The following is a 14043-nucleotide window of genomic DNA, read 5'->3' on the forward strand; positions in this document are numbered from 1 at the left end:
GGATAATTTTGCAATTATGATGTTGCCAAATATGTATTGTTTTTTTTTTACATTTTAATACTTTTTGCAGAAAAAGCATTGAATTTGAATTTTTTTTTAAAAAAATGTCATGTAGCCGCTTTTGGGGTACATATAATTTATTGGTTAACTTTTATTTAAAAAAATGGGGGAAAAAAAAAGCAAATATGCAATTATGCTTTGTTTTTTTGGACGCAATGCGCCATAAATAACATGTTAACTCCTTTCTATGGGTTATTACGATTGCAGCGATACCATATATATGTTTTTTTATGGTTTACTATTTTGAAACAATAAAATATTTTGTAATAAAAAAGTGCGTTTTTTTGACGAGAACAATTTTTTTTAATTAAACATTATTAAGCGTAAGCATTATTACCTCTGACAGAGTATTGCGGACAGGCAATCTATTAGGACATGTCCTAATAAGGAGGTTTGTTAGGCCCCTACTGCCATAATAACCCAATGGCACCATCATATCAGCCGGTGGGCTGGCAGAGGGAGCCCACACTCTTTGTTAAGCTCCACTTGCTATAGTTGCTATTGACTGCAGCATCTAAAGAGTTAAATGGCTGGTTTCAGAGTTTTTTTTATTCTGGCCGTTAGATTTGGGGCCCGGCTGTCAACCACAGGCTTCCGCGGTGAACAATCACAAGGACCTACTGTTTTGTCCTATTGCGGTTATGTGACCGCAATTAGGGTGTCATAGAGTTATAGACTATTTTCAACTTCAATAACGATTTTCTTTTTATTGTCCCAATGCAACTAAAATAAAAAATGAAGCAACTTTGCAATAGATGGGATTACATATTCCCTACTATTGTTTGTTGTTTTATTAAATTCAATGGGGAAAACCCACAACAAATATGCAGCATTTACGCAAATACAATTGACATGCTGCGGAAAATACAATTCTGCACCGCAGGTAAATTTTTGAGTGTTTTCTCCACTCAGTATTTACGCAGCGTGTGGATGAGATTTGTTTTATGTCATTCACTTTGCTACTACTGTATTTGCTGCAGTATTTACGCAATGTGTGAATTTACCTTTATAGTCCAATTGTTTACTCACCTGCTCAGGCTCCAGCACTGTCTGATGCCCCAATCACTGATCTACAACTAGGCTGGCAGGAGCAGATAGTGCAGAGACCAGGGACAGATGTAAAGACTAGAGGGTCCGGCTACCATACATTACGCAACCCGACACCATAATCCCGGTAGTAGGACGGGTGTGATGTTCCCTTGTGAAGGCCTCTTCATGGCGTTGCCCACGTGGTCTCCATATCGATCTCTGTCTATTATTGTGTCCGAGACAAAATCGGGACTCATCATTAAGAGGATAGACCTCCACTCCAGCCTCCATTGCCGTCTTGCTGTGCACCATGATAGGCTTTAGACCGGTGGTATGTGGTCAATGGAATACCTGTAGCTGGACATCTGGCTCGTAGCCGAATGTCGTGCAAACGCCTTCTGATGGTTTGTGTAGACACTGGTTGCTGTCGTAGGCTTGGGATGTGACGTCCAATTTCACTTGCAGTACAGAATGGATCACTACGCGCCATTCTTCCAATCGAACGATCCGTCCGTGCAGAGATTCGCCTCTGCGCACCTCTTACTGTCATTCCCGTTTGTTGTTGGTCTCCTAACCTCCGGGACACGCAACGTTGATCAGTGTTGACATCTCGGCCTAGGCGCGTAGCAATCTGTCGGAGTGATAAATCAAGGTCTATCAGTTCTAGGATTCTTTCCCTCTTTTTTTCAAACTGTTTTTATTTTGTTTTAATAAATTTTCAATACAACAAAGGGAGGGGAAGGGGGAGGGGAAGTGAATAATATCGAGAAAATAAGATACATGTCAGTAGAGATGTCAATATTTGTATATCAGAAATGCAAGTAGATTTTGTAGTACATTCGGTAAGGAAAAAGTAATAAGCTGCAAACAAGTACAGCATAATGATCAGTGATGGTATATATAAGTCCGGGTTATCAACAAGATATGCGTAATCAGTTGAAATCATTAAGACTTGTAACAATCATGGGGTAGGGGGAAGAAAAGGATTGAAAATGCATCAGAAGAAGGATTCGCGAGTCAGGATTCTGTCCCTCTCAGTTTGCGACAAGTGGTGATAACTGGCACATCGACGAACAGGAGGCATCGCACAATCATCTCACACCATTTTTGAGGTTTCATGCGGCTAAAAAAACTTTGCTTTCAATCTGGCTTTTATGTCCCCCCATCCCACACCACAGATTGGAGCTAGGTGCTTGAAAATGTGATAATTTGCAGATCTTAGCGACACCCGCTACTTCCTCAATTTGCATAAGTTTACGGTTTGCCCTGCTTGGTGTTGCAATTTCAATGTTGAGGAGTGTATATACCACGCCCCCTAAACACGCCCAACATCCCGCATAAGCACATCAAATCACGGCCAGATCCTTCTTTCAATAACAAGATCATATTCTCACTGCGGATCTCTAGACATACAAAAAAAAAACATGGATATCACAAATATTATATTTCAGGTTATATCTTCTTTATGTTACTTTTCCTAACTTGGGTATAACATTTGCTCATCACGACAGCAGCAGCTGCAGGACAAACCAAAAGGCTGAGAACAATGAAAGTCAAGAGGGAGACCCTGTGGTGAATGACTTTTCAATTCAAAGGTAGCAGAGTTACATGATGGGGCATTTTTTTTCCAGTTGTGTAACTCTGCTACCAGTCTGGATAAATCAGCTGCCAGAGGGAAAAATGTTTTTTCTTGTGGTGGATGACTTTTCAGCTGACAGATAGGAGAATTACATGAAGGGGAATTATTTTTTATTGATGTCTAGTTTCTATTGCAGCGCAGGGAAGAAAACAGAAGTAGCTGGAGATGAGGAGAACTTTTTGGGCACGGCCAGACGTGGCGGAATTGCTGTGGAATTCCGCTGCGGACAGTCCGCAGTGGAATTCTCCTGCGGCTGTTTTTTACAGTTGTTTCAATACATTTTTAGGCAAGTTAGTTCAGACGTAGCGGAAAACTCCGCTGTGGACCATAGGCTGCGGTGCGGAATTTTCCCTCCGCAGCATGCACTGACTGTTGCGGAGAAGAAGCGGAATTTCACTGCGGATTTCAGCCTTTGCAATGCAAAAACTGAAATCTGTGGCAAGTCCGCTGTCTTTTCTGCAACGTCTGAATTACCTGTCAAATATGCAAATGTTGGTACAGATTCGTCGCGTAAATGCCCCAAATCTGCACCAACATTTGCAGCGGAAAAACTCTGCCACGTCTGGCCGTGCCCTTTTTATTCCTCATATTACCAACTTTATTTTTTTCTGTTTTGCAGGTTCCGCTGGACTGTTTCGACTACGTCATAGATTCGTTGGATTACTTCGATAATCTACATTGTAAAAAAAATAAAATGGTGAAAGAGGGTTGTGTGGAGGAGTTCTTATTTCAATAAAAAATATTGGCGCTATTTTCAAGGTGGCTGTGCGTGGCGCTATTTTCAATGGGGCTGTGCGTGGAGCTATCTACAGGGGGGCCGTGTGTGGAGCTATCTACAAGGGGGACTGTGTGTGGAGCTATCTACAAGGGGGGGGGGTGTGGAGCTATCTTCAGGGGGGCTGTGTGTGGAGCTATCTACAGGGGGGCTGTGTGTGGAGCTATCTACAAGGGGGGCTGTGTGTGGAGCTATCTACACGGGGGCTGTGTGTGCGGCGATCTACAGGGGGGGCTATGTTTGGCGCTATCTACACACAGACCCCCCTTGTAAATATTACCAACTTCACTACAGATGGTCAGGTACTGGATCATACCTGTCTCTTCCCAGCACCCCTGGTGGCGGTGGGTACCAGGGTAATAATGGGGTGTTAGTTGCAGCCTTTTTACTGGCTAACACTAAGCCTCACCTTAGTAATGGACGCTGTCAATCAGACTACTGCCATTACTAAGGCGCTTAAAAAAGTATTAAAAAAAACACAGAGACATAAAGAAAATATTTTTTTATTGAAATAAGAACATTCCCCACACAATCCTCTTTCAGCATTTTATTTAAAAAAAAACGTAGATCATCGCAGTAGTCCAACGAATCTACGACGTAGTCCAAACAGTCCAGCAGAACCCACAAAACAAAAAGATAAAGTTAGTAATTTTACAAGGGGGGGGGCTGTGTGTAGATAGCGCCAGACACAGCCCCCCTGTAGATCGCTCCACACACAGCCCCTTTGTGGATAGCTCCACACACAGCCCCCTGTAGATAGCTCCACACACAGCGCCCCTGTAGATAGCTCCACACACATCCCCCCTTATAGATAGCTCCACACACAGCCCCCCTGCAGATAGCGCCACACACAGCCCCCCTGTAGATAGCCCCACACACAGCACCCCTTGTAGATAGCTCCACACACGGCCCCCCTGTAGATTGCTACATGCACAGCCCCCTTGAAAATAGCTCCACACACCACCCCCTTGAAAATTACGCCACACACAGCCCACTTGAAAATAGCACCACGCACAGCCCCCCTTGTAAATAGCACCACGCACAACCCCCCTTGTAGATAGCTCCACACACAGCTCCCTTGTAGATCGCTCCACACACAGCTGCCATTGTCAATAGCGCCATGCACAGCCCTCCTTGTAGATAGCTCCACACAGCCCCCCTTGTAAATAGCACCAAGCACAGCCCCCTTTTAGATAGCTCCACACACAGTCCCCGTTATACATAGCACCACACACAGCCGCCTCTTGTACATAGCGCCATACACAGCCCCCTCTTGTACATAGCGCCAAACATCCCCTTCCCCGTTGTTCATGGTGCCACACAACCCCCCTCCCCCTTGTACATAGTGCCACATAACCCCCTTTCCCCTTTTACATAATGCCACACAACCCCCCTCCCCTTGTACATAGTGCCACACAATGCCCCTCCCCCTTGTACATAGTGCCACACAACCCCTTATACTTTGTGCCACAATGCCACCAGAGCGGTAGAGGTAGCCTACTGCTACCACTCTCCACTCCGCCTTGATGTCACCCACCGTTCCGGCGGGACAGTCCCGGTTTCTCACCGCTGTCCAAACTGTACCTGGGCATTCTGTAAAAATGTCCCGCTCGGCGCTTCAGCTGTATCAAAACAACTGATCGCTGCTAACAGGTGCCCTGCATGCCAGACGACTGCAGCAGCGATCAGCGTCAGAATGACCAATGAGGTCAGATGACAGATCAGGTGACTGAACTGGTCCACTCCAGGGCCGGCATCGACTCCAGTCAGAACACCACCACAAGACCTCCTGCCTCCTTCTGACGCTGATCGCTGCTGCAGTCGTCTGGCATGCAGGGCGCCTGTTAGCAGCGATCAGTTGTTTTGATACAGCTGAAGTGCCCAGCGGGACATTTTTACAGAATGCCCAGGTACGGTTTGGACAGCGGTGAGAAACCGGGACTGTCCCGCCGGATCCGGGACGGTTGGGAGCTATGTAAATACACAAAGACTCACACATCATACTTGCCTACTTTTGATTGGTAACATCAGAGAGATTTACGAAAGTGGTGTAATAAGTGATACATAGAATTTTTTAACATATGCCCACCATTTACATGGTCGACCAACCTAATGCATTTTAAGGGCTTGTCCACAAGTAGTGGAATTGCTGCTTTTTTTCTGTCTGGAATTGCGGACGGAAAATATGCAGCAGAATACAATAGCAGCAAAGTAGGTGAGATTTAACAAATCTCCTCCATATGCTGCGTAAAAATTCCGAGCAGAAATTGACCTGCAGTGCATATTTTTCGTACCCCAGCATGTGAATTTCTGCTGCGGAAAATGGACTGAATTGCTGCGTTTTCAGAGGGGATGTCACCATCCCCCTGCATTGAGAAAAACACAGAAAAATACACACCATTTTCTGCAGTTAAAAACACAGGAAATGGTGCATTTTTTCCGCAGCGGAAAGTCTGCTACTTTCAACGGAATTGCTGCAGAAATTTTCTGAAGCAATTCCGTTACGTGTGGACAAGCCCTAAGAAGGACATATGACTCCTTTGTCATACCCCAGACCCCAAAATAATACAGAAACCAGGCCAGACTCCAAAATAAATACAGACCCCAGACCAGATCCCAGAAAAAATACAAACTGCAAATCCAACCCCAGAATAAATACAGACCTCAGACCAGACTGCAGAATAAACACAGACTTCAGACAGAACCCCAGAATAAATGCAGACCTCAGACCAGACTTCAAAATAAACACAGACCTCAGACACAACCCCACAATAAATAAAAACCACAAACCAGAGCCCAGAGTAAACACAGACCTTGGACACTGACCCCAACATAAACTCAGACCAGATTTCAAATTAATACAAACCCCAAAATAAATTCAGACCCCAGACTAGACCCTCATATCAGTCTCCCTATATACAAACCCCAGACCAGACCCCCTAAATAAATACAGACCTAAGACTAGATCCTCTAAATATATACGGACCCGTAAATACAACCCCCAGACCAAAAACTAAATATATAGACCCCAGACCCCCTTAATAATTAGACCGTAGACCAGACTTCCTAAATACAAACCCCAGAATCCCTATATAAATGCAGACCCCAGATTAGATCCTTTAAATAAATACAGCTCCTAGACCAGACCCCCTAAATAAATATAGACACCAAACCCCATTGTCTTACACACAGCAGCTCACACTCTTCCTTTGTGGAACCTTGCTGCTCCACCCCCTGATTTCAGGACCTGCACACATATAGTTATTTGTGGTCCTTCAACAACCCTGCAAACATTTGCGCCTGGGATCATTGCACATAGCAGTTTTGAAGCGGTTTTATCCGTGATTCACAGCATAAAAAACACAAAGAAAAACGCAATTTGCATCATCTCCCTATATTCATTTATTTTTTTCTATAAAATGGCACCCTGGTTGTTGTCTACCCCACTTACCCCTCGCCCCGGCTTATTGAAACTTTGTTAGCAATAAAGAATGATGCCTAAAACTCCAAGACAAGTTTAACAATAAAGTACCAGTCAGGGAATAGACACAAGAACAGGCTGTCCACAGTCACGCATGGAGGAGAGACTTCCCATACAACAACAACCATTGACTGGTCGCTATTACAGTTGCGGTTTTATATAAGCTAAAGAAATGTAGGGGTCTCTGAAATCAAGTGGAAAAGTGCAAAATTGAGACTTCAGATTGACCTTGAACTGCTATATTTGGCATAAGACAAACACCACATGGCGCCAAAAACACATCATCCCTAAAGTACAGCATGGTAGTGGCAGCATCACGCTGTGTGGATCCTTTCTGCAATGTCCCTGGAAGGTTGGGAAGGTAAAAGGTCAAATGAACTCAATAAAGTACAGGGAAAGCCTGAAGGAAAAATAATGCTGTTTTCTGCTAGACAAAAATGTATTAGCAATACAATAACAACAAAAATAAAGCCAAAAACGACACAAGAATGACTTAATATTACAATGTTAATGTCCCGGAGTGACCAGACCTCAACATAGCTATAAATTTCTGGCTTGGCTTGGAAATAGCTATTCACCCACAATGCCCATGCAACTTGGCAGAGAATAGTTTGTCAAATTTCATTGTCAATATATGTAAATCTAAAGAACTATCCAAACAGACCCTAAGCTGTAATTGTGGCCAAAGGTGCCTCTGTCTCTGACTGTATTGGTGTAAACCAGACATTATTTATATATATATATTCCAGAACATTGATAGAGATTCACATTGCACTGACATTAATTGTGTAAGGTCATCCATAAAAAAGTATGTGATCAATGAACAGCATCATATCTCATACAAAAGAGAGGGATTTTGCTTATTGCACATGGATTTTCTAGCATGTAGGAGAATCTTGTAGTATATTGATTACATAAAAAAATTGTTTTCTCCGTAGCACAGCCCTGTTAGGTCAGGCCATGTGTGGCCAGGAAAAATGAATATAAAGTTTGTTCTATGAAATAATCCTCTACAGACCAGGTAAAGGCAGAATGCTACACTCAAATGTCTGCCTATGTGTTCTGATGTGTGCAGGAAAACATCTCCAGAAGTTGTAGTAACTTCTTTAACATTTGCTGGATCATCTGTGATTACAGTGCTCCATTGATAATCAGTGGCACTCGGTTCCTTTGCTATAGCTGGACGCCAGCTGCTTACCTATCCACCCAGGCCAACTTCTCGTTCTAGTTACCAACACCCATGCACTGGTAGCCTAGCGGTGCACGTAAAATTGTAATAATGCCCAGCCTATGGCTAAACATCCTCAAATAATTAAACCTGCCTCTGTATTCTCTTCCTTTTCTCAACAATAGGTCCTATTTGAGAAAACGAGCGCTGATCAATGGGACAGCTCAGTGATCGCTGCTCGTTTCCTCCTTTCACAAGATGCAATGATCAGTAATGTAAGGGGACGAGCGATTGTTACTATGATCGTTTATCCCCAGACATTTCCATCATGTTGGCAGCACATCTCCCTGTTTATACAGGGAGATGTGCTGCCGACAACAATAATACTTATTGCTGCATAAACGATACGATCAGCCGATGAACAAGCGTTTGCTCGTTCATCAGCAGATCGTTGCCCTGTTTACACAGGGCAATAATCTGGAACGAGTGTTCATATAAACACTCGATTGCCTGATGATTGGTCCGTGTAAAAGGGCCTTAAAGAGGCTCTGTCACCACATTATAAGTGACCTATCTTGTACATATTGTGATCGGCGCTGTAATGTAGATTACAGCCGTGTTTTTTATTTAGAAAAACGATCATTTTTGACGGCGTTATGACCTATATTAGCTTTATGCTAATGAGTTTCTTAATGAACAACTGGGCGTGTTTTACTTTTTGACCAAGTGGGCATTGTGGAGAGAAGTGTATGACGCTGACCAATCAGTGACCAATCAGCGTCATACACTTCTCTCCATTCATTTACACAGCACATAGTAATCTTACTAGATCACTATGTGCAGCCACATACACACACACTAACGTTACTCAAGTGTCCTGACAATGAACAGGCATCACCTCCAGCCAGGACGTGATGTCTATTCAGAATCCTGACACTTCGGTAACGTTTGTGTGAGATTTACAGCAAGGCAAGCGTAATCTAGCGAGATTGCACTGTAAACTGTCCTTTAAAACGAGATTATGCTTGCCCACTTGGTCAAAAAGTAAAAACACGCCCAGTTGTCTATTAAGAAAGTCATTAGCATAAAGCTAAAATAGGTCATAACTCCGTCAATAATGATCGTTTTTCTAAATAAAAAACACTGCTGTAATCTACATTACAGCGCCGATCACATTATGTACAAGATAGGGCACTTATACTGTGGTGACAGAGCCTCTTTAAGCCAAATCTGTTATCAATCCAGTAGGTTCACTATCTGTCTGTTGGCCATTGTGTAGCAATTTTCTGTAATTTTCCATCAGGTCCACATTAATAGACTGTGGTGAACAAATATAAGAAAATAAATATGTGTTGTGTTGTTTAGAGGCAGAGCATATTGATGCAAAATCGTAAGAGGACCGCTCCAACCGTCATGTGCCATTTGTACGGTCTCCTTACGAGGCAGTCAAGGCTTTGGGCCCCCCTGACATTACAGATCAGGAATGACTGCAACTTCTACTCCAACTATAGGCATGTCAGTGGTTGTGTTATAAGTTTGTGCAAGACGTTTGTTATACTGACATCCTGGTACTTTTGTACTGTACATATTTATCGGTATTAGTCACTCTTCTATTAGTCATCTTATATGTTAGGTGAGTTGCTGTAGGTATTTGTGACATTTGCCACAATAAAGAGAGGTACAACAAAGTGCTTACAAGCTGACAGTGTAAGCCGGATGTTTATGCATGGGGTCATGTCAGCACATATACAATTAATAGCATGTGTCTGGCATCTGTGTCCACACTCCTTGTTATCAGATGATCCTTTGTGTTTTAAGATTAAAGCATTCAACACCCATACGTGCAAAGCTGTTTTGTGCTTTAATGATGCACAAAGGATATTTCCTTCCATACGTCAATTATGAGGACCACAGAGATCTTAAGAAGATGTGAAACAGCATGTGTCTTATGTTCTTTAGAAGTCCTGATATATAAGAGATACATTGGAAGTTCTTAGAAAAGTAAGAAACAAAAACATCTTTAGTGGAACATTTATTGCAAACTTCAGTGATGGGAATATCTCTGCACCCGGTAAAAGGACGAGAATACATGGCATCTTCAGAGACAAGAATCAGTGGCATAATGCTGGAAATATGGTCATCCTTCCAGCTGCCCATTCTATACATAATTCTCACTTGGACTGTTTGCAAATAAATGATTATAGGTATTATTTAGCAAGTACTTTATTATACATTTTGAGCACTGAAATTGTGAAATTGTAAACACTACATTGTCACATGAGGATATTCTATTTTTCTGCAATATGCCTTAAAAGAACTAAAGCTAACCAAAGTCTGTCTTAGATTTCTGTGTGCTGCTCTTTTTAACCCCTTCCCGCCGCAGGCCTTCTTCAGATTTTCATTTTTGTTTTTTCCTCCCCACCTTCCAAAAGCCATAACTTCTTTATGGGGCTCTCTTATGAGGGCTTGATTTTTGCAAGACGAGTTGAATTTTTTCGTAGCACCATTTATTTTTCCATTTAATGTACTACGAAACGGGAAAAAAATTGTGGGGTAAAAAAAAAAAACTGCGATTCCTCCATGTTTTTTTGCATGCCGTTTTTACAGAGTTCACTGTGCAATTAAAACAACATGTTAACTTTTTATTTCTTTTTTGTGGGAGATTAGGTGACCAAAAAATAGAGATTCTGGAGTTTACAATTTATTTATTTTTTACGGCATTCACCGTGCGGGTTAAATAATGATATATTATAATAGTTCAGACGCAGCAATACCAATTATGTTTATTTATTTATTTTTTTACTATGCTCTAGGGGGAAAATGGGAAAAGTTTTTTTTTTTAACTTTTAATATTTATTTATTTTTTTACCCAAGAAAAAAAACTTTATTTAACTCATTTTTACTTTTTGTATTAGTCCCCCTAGGGGACTTCAACCAGCGATCGTTAGATCGCTTGCACGATATACTGGAATACTAATGTATTGCAGTATATCGTGATTCTGACAGGCATCTATTAAGCCCTGCCGGAGGCAAGGCTTAATAGGTGTACAAAGATGGCAGACCTGGGGTACTTCATTAGGCCCCCAGGCAGCCATAGCTACCATCGCCCCCCCCCCCCCCCCCCGCGATTGCGATGCGCGGTCCGCGATGAGCTGTTAGAGGGGGTCGCCCCCTCTTTCTAACGATTTAAATGCTGCGGTCGCTATTGACCGCAGCATTTAACGAGTTAAACAAGCGGGATCGCTTGTTATTCTGAAGTGTCGGCTGTAAAAAACAGCCGACACCGGCATCGTACTTCCCCTACCCTACTTTGGCGTATGGATACGTCAAATGTCGGGAAGGGGTTATACCCTATGTAGACATTTTTATAGTAACAAAATATCTCTCAGCTGCACAAGGGTTAAGGGTGCGCTATAGAACACTGCATTACCCTGCTTTTAAAACGTAGTGGGGTCTGTCTAATGCAACTTTTAACACTTTTACGCCATGCCTGGCATTTAAAAATAAATGGGCCGTGGCCTAAAAAGGGGGCGGGACCCTCACTGCTCAACAGATTTGTCAAATTTTACGCCAGAAAGTGTTGTAATTTCTAGCTCAGAGCTGCATAGATTTCACCATCAGTCATACAGACAGCAAAAGATGCAACTAATTTATGAAGAGGCAATAAATTAATCACATCTTAATGTAACGGGCTGCTGACTAAGGCCACATTCACACGAGCGTGAATCACGTCCGTGTGCTGTGCGTTGAAACAACGCACAGCACACGGACCCTTTACTTTCAATGGGGCCATTCACACATGCGTCATTTTTCACGCAGTGTGAGTGCGTTGCATGAATCTCACTGCATGTCCTATATTGGTGCGTGTTTACGCATCGCACTCGCCTATTAACCCCTTGAGTACCCAGCTAATTTTGGCCATGAGTACCAGACCGATTTTTTCTAATCTGACATGTGTCACTTTATGTGGTAATAACTTGGGAATGCTTTTACCTATCCAATTGATTCTGAGATTGTTTTCTCGTGACATATTGTACTTTATGTTAGTGAAAAAATTTGGTCGATAAATTCATTGCTTATTTGTGAAAAACACCAAAATGTAAAGAAAATATGAAGAAATACTGAATTTTCACATTTTAAATGTATCTGCTTGTAAAACAGACAGTAATACCACACAAAATAGTTACTATTTCACATTTAACATATGTCTACTTTATGTTTGCATCGTTTTTTTAACATCCTTTTATTTTTCTAGGACGTTACAAGGCTTAGAACTTTAGCAGCAATTTCTCACATTTAAAAGAACATTTCAAAAGGCTATTTTTTCAGGGACGAGTTCAGTTCTTAAGTGGTTTTGAGGGCCCTATATATTAGAAACCCCCATAAAACACCCCATTTTGAAAACTTCACCCCTCAAAGTATTCAAAACAGCATTAAGAAAGTGTTTCAACCCTTTAGGCATTTTACAGGAATTGAAGGAAACTAGAGCTGAAATTTTCAAATTTAATTTTTTTTTTACAAAATTAATTTTTAATACATTTTTTTCTGTAGCACAGAAGGTTTTACCTGAGAAACGCATCTCAATATTTATTGCCCAGATTCTGCAGTTTTTAGAAATATCCCACATGTGGACCTAGTGTGCTAATGGACTGAAACACCAGCCTCAGAATCAAAGGATCACCTAGAGGATTTTGGGGCCTCCTTATTTTAGAATATATTTTAGGCACTATGTCAGGTTTGAAAAGGTCTTGTGGTGCCAAAACAGTGGAAACCCCCAAAAGTGACCCCATTTTTTAAACTACACCCCTCAGGGAATTTATCTAGGGGTATAGTTAGCATTTTGACCCCACAGGTATTTTGCTATGTTTATTAGAGTTAGTCTGTGAAAATGAAAATCTACTTTTTTTCTGGAAAAACGTAGAAATTTCTAATTTTTGCAAGGAATAAAGGAGAAAAAGCACCCCAACATTTGTAAAGCAATTTCTCCCGATTACGGAAATACCCCATATGTGGTAATAAACTGCTGTTTGGACCCACACCAGGGCTCAGAAGGGAAGGAGCGCCATTTGGATTTTGGAGCACTGATTTTACTGGAATGGTTTTCGGTGCCGTGTCACGTTTGCAACGCCCTGGAGGGACCTAAACAGTGGAAACCCCCCAAAAGTAATCCCATTTTGGAAACTATACCCCTCAAAGAATTTTCCTAGTGGTATAGTTAGCATTTTGACCCCACAGATTTTTTGTTGAATTTATTGGAATTAGTCTGTGAAGCTGAAAATCTACTTTTTTTCTGAAAAAACTTAGAAATGTAGAATTTTTGCTAGGAATAAAGGACAAAAAGCACCTCAACATCTGTAAAGAAATTTCTCCTGATTACGTCAAATACCCCATATGTGTCATAAACTGCTGTTTAGACCCATGGCAGGGCTCAGAAGGGAAGGAGCACCATTTGGATTTTGGAGTGCAGGTTTTTAGGTGCCATGTTGCATTTGAAGAGACCCTGAGGTATTAGTACAGTGGAAACACCCAAGAAGTGACCCCATTTTTGAAACTAAACCCCTTGAGGATTTTTTTTTTTTAGGGATGTAGTGAGCATTTGGACTCCACAGATGTTTCATAGAAGTCATAAACTTTGGGGCGTGAAAGTGAAAAATTGAATTTTTTCCAATAAAATGTCGATTAACCCCAAAACTTTTCATTTATACAAGGGGCAATAGGAGAAAGAGCACTGCTCAATTTGTTACCCATTTTCTCTTGATTACAGCAATACCCCATATGTGGTTGTAAACTGCTATATGGGTACATGGCAAAGGTCAGAAAGGAGGGAGCACCATTTGGTTTTTGATCACAGATTCTGCTGGAATATTTTTCAGGCATCATATTGTGTTTTC

This window comes from Rhinoderma darwinii, chromosome 9 (assembly GCF_050947455.1).
Source record: "Rhinoderma darwinii isolate aRhiDar2 chromosome 9, aRhiDar2.hap1, whole genome shotgun sequence".
NCBI classification, from domain to species: Eukaryota; Metazoa; Chordata; class Amphibia; order Anura; family Rhinodermatidae; genus Rhinoderma; species Rhinoderma darwinii.